Source organism: Primulina tabacum, chromosome 8 (assembly GCF_025594145.1).
Source record: "Primulina tabacum isolate GXHZ01 chromosome 8, ASM2559414v2, whole genome shotgun sequence".
Taxonomy (NCBI): Eukaryota; Viridiplantae; Streptophyta; class Magnoliopsida; order Lamiales; family Gesneriaceae; genus Primulina; species Primulina tabacum.
The window spans coordinates 21,859,121-21,866,327 of NC_134557.1; positions in this window are offsets into that span (position 1 = coordinate 21,859,121).

Below are 7,207 nucleotides of genomic sequence, written 5' to 3' on the forward strand. Positions count from 1 at the left end.
AGAGGATCCTGATGAGGGAGAAGCAGTTGTTGGTGAGGCGTTAGTGACTAGGCGTATCATGAATGCCCAAGTCAAAGAAGAGGAGACTAACCAGCGGGAAAACTTGTTCCATACTAGATGTTTTGTCAGTGGCAAAGTTTGCAACATTATTATAGATGGAGGGAGTTGTACCAATGTTGCTAGTCTTGGGATGGTGGAAAAATTGAGCTTGCCTACTTTGAAACATCCTCAACCATATAGGCTACAGTGGTTGAATGACTGTGCTGAAGTGAAAGTGAACAAACAAGTTTTGGTTGCGTTTTCGATTGGGAAGTATGTTGATGAGGTGTTGTGTGATGTGGTGCCAATGCATGCTTGTCATATTCTGTTAGGGAGACCATGGCAATATGATAGGCAAGTGACACATGATGGGTTTAGAAATAAATATTCTTTTGTACTCAAGAAAGAACCCATTGTTTTACTTCCTTTGTCCCCAAAGCAAGTGTTGGAGGACCAATTGAAAAAAAAAAGAGATGCGACCGGAAAAAAGAGTGAGTTAAAAAATGAGATGACCTTTGAAAACAAAAATGAAATGGATAAGAGAAAAAGTGAGATAGCCATACAAAAGAAAAATGAGGGAAAAGAAAATGAGAGGAAAGAGATCTAAAAGAAAACATATATGGCCCAAAAGAGTGACTTGAAATAATTGTTGCACACACATGATCCACTTGTGTTGATTCTTTACAAAGAGATTCTCTTTAACACAAGTGATATAGCCGGATCTCTTCCGAGCATTGTTGTTTCACTTTTGCAGGAATTTGAAGATGAATTTCCGGAGGAGGTACCTCAAGGACTACCACCATTGAGGGGGATTGAGCACCAAATTGATTTGGTACCCGGAAGTGTATTGCCAAATCGTCCAGCTTACAGAAGCAATCCGGAGGAGACTAAGGAGCTACAACTACAGGTAAGTGAGTTGTTAGATAGGGGTTTTGTGCGTGAGTCCATGTCACCCTGTGCTGTACCTGTTTTACTTGTTCCTAAGAAAGATGGCTCATGGCGTATGTGTGTAGATTGTAGAGCAATCAATAACATAACAATTAAGTATAGGCATCCCATAACTAGACTAGATGAAATGTTAGATGAATTGCATGGTGCTTGTATCTTTAGCAAAATTGATTTGAAGAGTGGTTATCATCAAATTAGAATGAGAGAAGGTGATGAGTGGAAAACTGCTTTTAAAACCAAATACGGGTTATATGAGTGGATGGTCATGCCTTTTGGCTTAACTAACGCTCCTAGCACTTTTATGAGGTTAATGAATCATGTTTTGCGTGCACACATAGGAAAGTTTGTTGTGGTTTATTTTGATGATATCCTAGTGTATAGCAAAGATTTAGAAGAGCATGTTGAGCATTTGAGACTTGTACTGACAACACTTAGGTCTGAACATTTATATGCTAATCTTAAGAAATGTGATTTTTGTACAAGCAAACTTGTCTTTCTTGGTTTTGTGGTAAGTTCACAGGGGATACAAGTGGATGAGGACAAGGTAAGTGCTATTCGAGATTGGCCAACGCCTGCTACTGTTGGTCAAGTTCGAAGCTTTCATGGTCCTGCAAGCTTTATAGGAGGTTTGTAAAAGATTTTAGCACACTGGCTGCACCGATGACGGCGGTGATTAAGAAGAACGTTCCATTTCATTGGGGCGAAGAGCAAGAGAAGTCTTTTAATATTATTAAACAAAAATTAATTAATGCGCCTTTACTTGTTTTGCCTGATTTTTCTAATACTTTTGAAATTGAATGTGATGCTTCAGGTGTAGGTATTGGTGGTGTTTTGATGCAAGGAAGACGACCAATGACGTACTTTAGTGAGAAACTCAATGGAGCAGCGCTGAACTATCCAACGTATGACAAGGAGTTGTACGCGCTTGTGAGGACTTTGGAGATGTGGCAACACTACTTGAGGCCTAAAGAGTTTGTGATCCATACCGACCATGAGTCTCTAAAGTACCTTAGGGGACAACAGAAACTGAACAAGCGGCATGCCAAGTGGGTGGCATTCATAGGTACATTTCCCTACATAATCAAATACAAACAAGGTAAGGATAATGTAGTGGCCGACGCACTATCACGGAGGTACGTATTAATCTCTACCTTGGAGTCGAAAATCTTGGGATTTGAACATATGAAAGAGTTGTATTTGTTGGATGAGGATTTTAAGGAGATATTTGAAACATGTATGCATGGTCCACATGACAAATTTTATTTGCATAATTGGTTTTTATTTAGTGAAGATAGATTGTGCATTCCTAAGTTAACAATTCGTGAGTTACTTGTGAGGGAGGCACATGGTGGTGGTTTGATGGGGCACTTTGGTGTGGCTAAAACTTTGAATTGTTTGCATGAGTATTTTTATTGGCCACATATGAAACGTGATGTTGAGCGTGTTTGTGAAAAGTGCATTACTTGTAGACAAGCTAAGTCTAGAACACAACCACATGGATTGTATACACCACTTCCTATTCCTAGTGAACTTTGGATTGATATTTCTATGGATTTTGTTTTAGGTTTGCCGAGGACTAAGAATGGGAGGGATTCAATATTTGTTGTTGTTGATAGATTCTCTAAGATGACACATTTTATTGCTTGTCATAAAACCGATGATGCATCAAACATTGCGGATTTGTTCTTCAAGGAAGTCTTTATGTTGCATGGTATGCCTAGGACTATTGTATCTGATCGTGATGTTAAATTTTTGAGTTACTTTTGGAAAACTTTGTGGGCTAAACTTGGCACAAAACTGTTGTTTTCTACTACATGTCATCCTCAAATGGATATACAAACTGAAGTTGTTAATAGAGCTCTTGGAACACTTTTGCGTGCTATACTTAAAAAGAACTTGAAAAATTGGGAAGAATGTTTGTCATTTGTTGAGTTTGCGTATAATCGTAGCGTGCATTCTACTACAAATTATTCGCCATTTGAGATTGTTTATGGTTTTAACCCTTTAACTCCTTTGGATTTGATGTCTTTGCCTGTGAGTGAAAGGTTGAATATGGATGGCAAAAAGAAAGCTGAATTTGTTAGGAGTTTGCATGAGAAGGTCAAAGCTAATATCGAGAAGAAGAATTTACAATACACGAATCAAGCCAACAAGGGAAGGAAAAAGATGGCTTTTGAAAAGGGAGATTGGGTGTGGTTGCACTTAAGGAAGGAAAGATTTCCAGAAAAGCGACATTCAAAGCTCTTACCTAGGGGTGACGGACCATTTCAATTGCTTGAAAGGATCAACGACAATGCCTACAAACTAGACCTTCCAGGTGAGTACAATTTTAGTTCTACTTTTAATGTTAATGATCTTTCAATGTTTGATGTAGGAGATGATCAAGATTTGAGGACAAATCCTTTTCAAGAAGGGGAGGATGATGCAAACGTGGTTGGTCAAGCACCAAAGAAAGCATGGGAGTCGTTGGAGTTGTCCGAAGGACCTATAACGAGGGGCCGTAGCAAGAAGTTTAAAGAAGCACTTCAAGGATTCATGGTGAACTACCAAGGAAGTTCAATAAATGGGGTGTATAAATTAGAGGAGCTTGAGGAACATGGTTACGATGATGGAAGTGTTTGGAATGTAATTCAAGTGCTAAAAGACCATGAGGACAGCAGCACGCGCGCCACCGCGCGAGATCACGCGCTACCGCGCGCAGTTTCGTGTAAAACTTTGTTGCCAACTCTTTTGATGACTTTTTACACTACTTTTTATTATTTTATTGTATTTATATGCATTGTATCAACCAAAACCGTGATCATTCAGACTTTAAACATTTTATTGGAGATTTCTCTCAATATTCAAGGCATTTTGCTTTGATCTTCAACACAAATCAAACTTATCAAAGATTGTATCTTTGTGGCGTTTGTCGATTGTTTTTCGCACGGATTGTCAAAACAAGTTCTTTGAAGGTTCGTTTGAAATTCGATTGTTTTTATCGTTGATATTTGTTGCTAAGTTATAATCGCTTAGAGGTGAATATCACAAATCGTTACTTGTTTCAAAAGATCGGGACAACATAATCGATTCTTGTTCGTTATTGAATTGATGGTGCGATTTCAATATTCGTGCTTGCTTTTCATTCGTACGAGGATTCGTATCAATAACCAGTATGTTTTTGATCGAGGATGCAAAGTTATGGTGGCGTGCATGTCTATCAGACGATGCTAGTGCAAATCGTGATAAAATCGAGACTTGGGAGACCTTAAAACGTGAATTGAAATAGCAGTTTTTGCCTAGCAATATTTCCTGGATTGCTAAGGAGTGCCTTTGAAAGTTCAAGCTGAAAGGGGATCGATTAAGGTGCCCGAATACGCAACGGAAGTTTCAAAAATATTTTTCTTAGCAAAAACCGAGCACCTCAACCACTATAATGTGTAGCAAGTACATAAAAACACATATGACATTCATAGCGTGTTTTTAGAAATATTACCTATCAATCTTAAAAGATTGATGATGGCTCCAACTTAGTTATCAAATAACTAAGCTCTTCAATAGATGACAATCTACAAGCCTCATTTGAGCACTCCTTGCTCAAAATAAACCCCGCCACCAACAAGCTAGTTCCCCTTTAATTTTGCACTAAAAAAATTAGACGATTTTTCTTTTGAGAAGTGTTTTCTTTCCTCAACAATTGAAGAAGAAAATTGAAGAAAAAATGGGAGGAATATTTCGGCCAAGGGGAGGGGAGGAGAGAAGGAGGAAATTTTCTTGGTGTATGAAAAAGTGAAAAAGTAGCATGTGCATGCCATGCCTTGTTTATTGAAAAAATTGTCTCCAACCTTTCACCTCCCAAGCATGCAAATTATTTGGGCTTGTAACAATTACAAAGCCAATGGACTTAAATTTAAATGTCTCAATGCAAGATTTGCACTTAATTTATATTAAATTACATCTTGAATTATGCTTGTTTAGAACAGAATTATGCGTTTTTGGTTTGTTTTAATTGTCTTTTCAGGAATGGAGAAAAAGCGGAAACGAAGCCAAGTGAGCCAAGAAAACAAGTGCACAACCAACACACTGTCGCACAGAACCTTGCGCGCATCTGCGCTAGATCACGCGAAGCCGCGCGAACTTACATGACAGAATCGGCCTCAGACTTGCGCGCGGCCGCGCCACATCATGCGCAGGCGCGCGCACATCAATACATGCGAGAACCTGTAGCTCGCTCGCCACCGCGCGACCGCGCATGCACCGAAGAACATAAAGTCCCGAGAGGCACGCGCGGCAGCACCACAACTCGCGCGACCGCGCGCGCGCAGCAGCAAGCCACACGACAGAACATCACGCGCAGCCGCGCGAGATCATGCGCCACCGCGCGCGCCGAGTGTTCAGAATCGTATATAATGCGCGAGTTAGGTCAGAAAAATGGGAGAGCCGTCATTTAGAGAAACACACGAGAAAACAACCGCCTAGGGAGAGGAAACACACAAGCAAATACGAGACGAAGATTCGGAGCGCGAAGAACAATCACAAATACGAAGAACGACGGATCTGGGGACGGAGACGACACTTCAGATTTTTTATCTTTTCCTTCGCTTCTTTATGTTATAGTGTAGCGATGTCTAGAACTATGAATATGTCTTGTGTTCTCGTGGATTTCGTGATGAACTAAATTTCCATTCTAGAAGTTGACGTAGCTTTGTCTATACGATGATTTGACGTGGATATTTTTATGATTGAATTCCGTTGTGTTTCATTGCATTCTCTATTTATTATTTCACTGCAATTTACTGGTCATAAATTTTATGTAGTCTGATTAATTCTACAACTCGGGAGAGTGACTAGGATTATAGATCATTAGAGACGCATCGTTGAATGTTTATATCGTTCGGAAGGCGTATAACTTTAGCGAGGCTTAGGTAAGAACATTGTTTGCCTTTACCAATTAAACGTAGATTTTATTAGGAATAATTGAATCGAAGTTTGATTGGTACAATTTATTCGTCACTTGGGAAAGGGGGAATAAAATACGTAAGTATTCTTGGTCAATAAATAATAGGAATTCAGGAATTTAAATACAACCAGGAAGAATTATTGAAGAAACTTAGTGAAATCATTCCTCTAGATATTTTCTCTCATTGATATTTCTCCATTCGGTGATTAGTTTAATTACTTTCTTGCAATCAAGTCATTTACATAAACCAAACATTCTTTTGATTTTTCTAAATAAAGTTGAGACTATTTTAATTACAAGCATTGATATAATTTTAGTTTACACTCCTCGTGGGATCGGCACTCGTACTTAAAAATTCATTTTACTATAACTTGACGTCGTGCGCTTGCGAGCATTTAAGAAAACACGCAACACTCAAACAAATTTGATATCATTTAAACTTTACTTGATTTTACTCAAGTCCATTAGTTGAATAATTATTTCCAATTGTGCTCTACAAGGCCCAATGTTATTTAATCAATCCAACACTTGAATTAATTTAATTATTTGGACTCTACTAGGTCCACTAGTGTTTAATTAATTCAATACTTGAATTAATTTAATTTAGTCCATAATAATGTTTATGAAAATCACAATTTTCAAATACATTATTTATTTGGCCAACTTTTAATTTATGAACACTTTCATAAATTAAAAGTTACATTTTCCTCATAGAAGTCATACTTCTAATTTTTCCTTACGCTTATAAACTCCTTTATTAGCCGTTCAACACATTGAACTATTTTACTTTTCAACGGGATCTAGAAAGTTAGCACTTGTGTGGCTCTCAATGGTTCATTGATACAACTAGCCGTGGATTCACATCTTCATGTGATTCGGGACTAAACATGTCTTTATATGAGCATATCCTAATTGCTCCATTCTTAATTATCAACTCCTTGATAATAAGAACGTAAGATTTTAATTTAGAGCTGTTATTTTATTTTGGCGCCGTTTCCGGGGAAGTGTCAAATTTGAATTTATATCAATATTGTTACCAATTAGTCTAGATTTTAATTTAGAGCTTTTATTTTATTTTATATTGATTAATTTTTTCATTTTTCCTGCTTGACAGTGTATGCTACGATCGCAAAACTCAGACTTGCTGATTTTTGACCCGGAGATCGAAAGAACTGCGAGGAAGTTAAGAAAAGCAAGAAGGGAAGAAATCCAAGCAATGGCTGACCACAGAGAAAATGACATACACATCCCGCCAGAGGCTATACCTATAAGAGATCACTT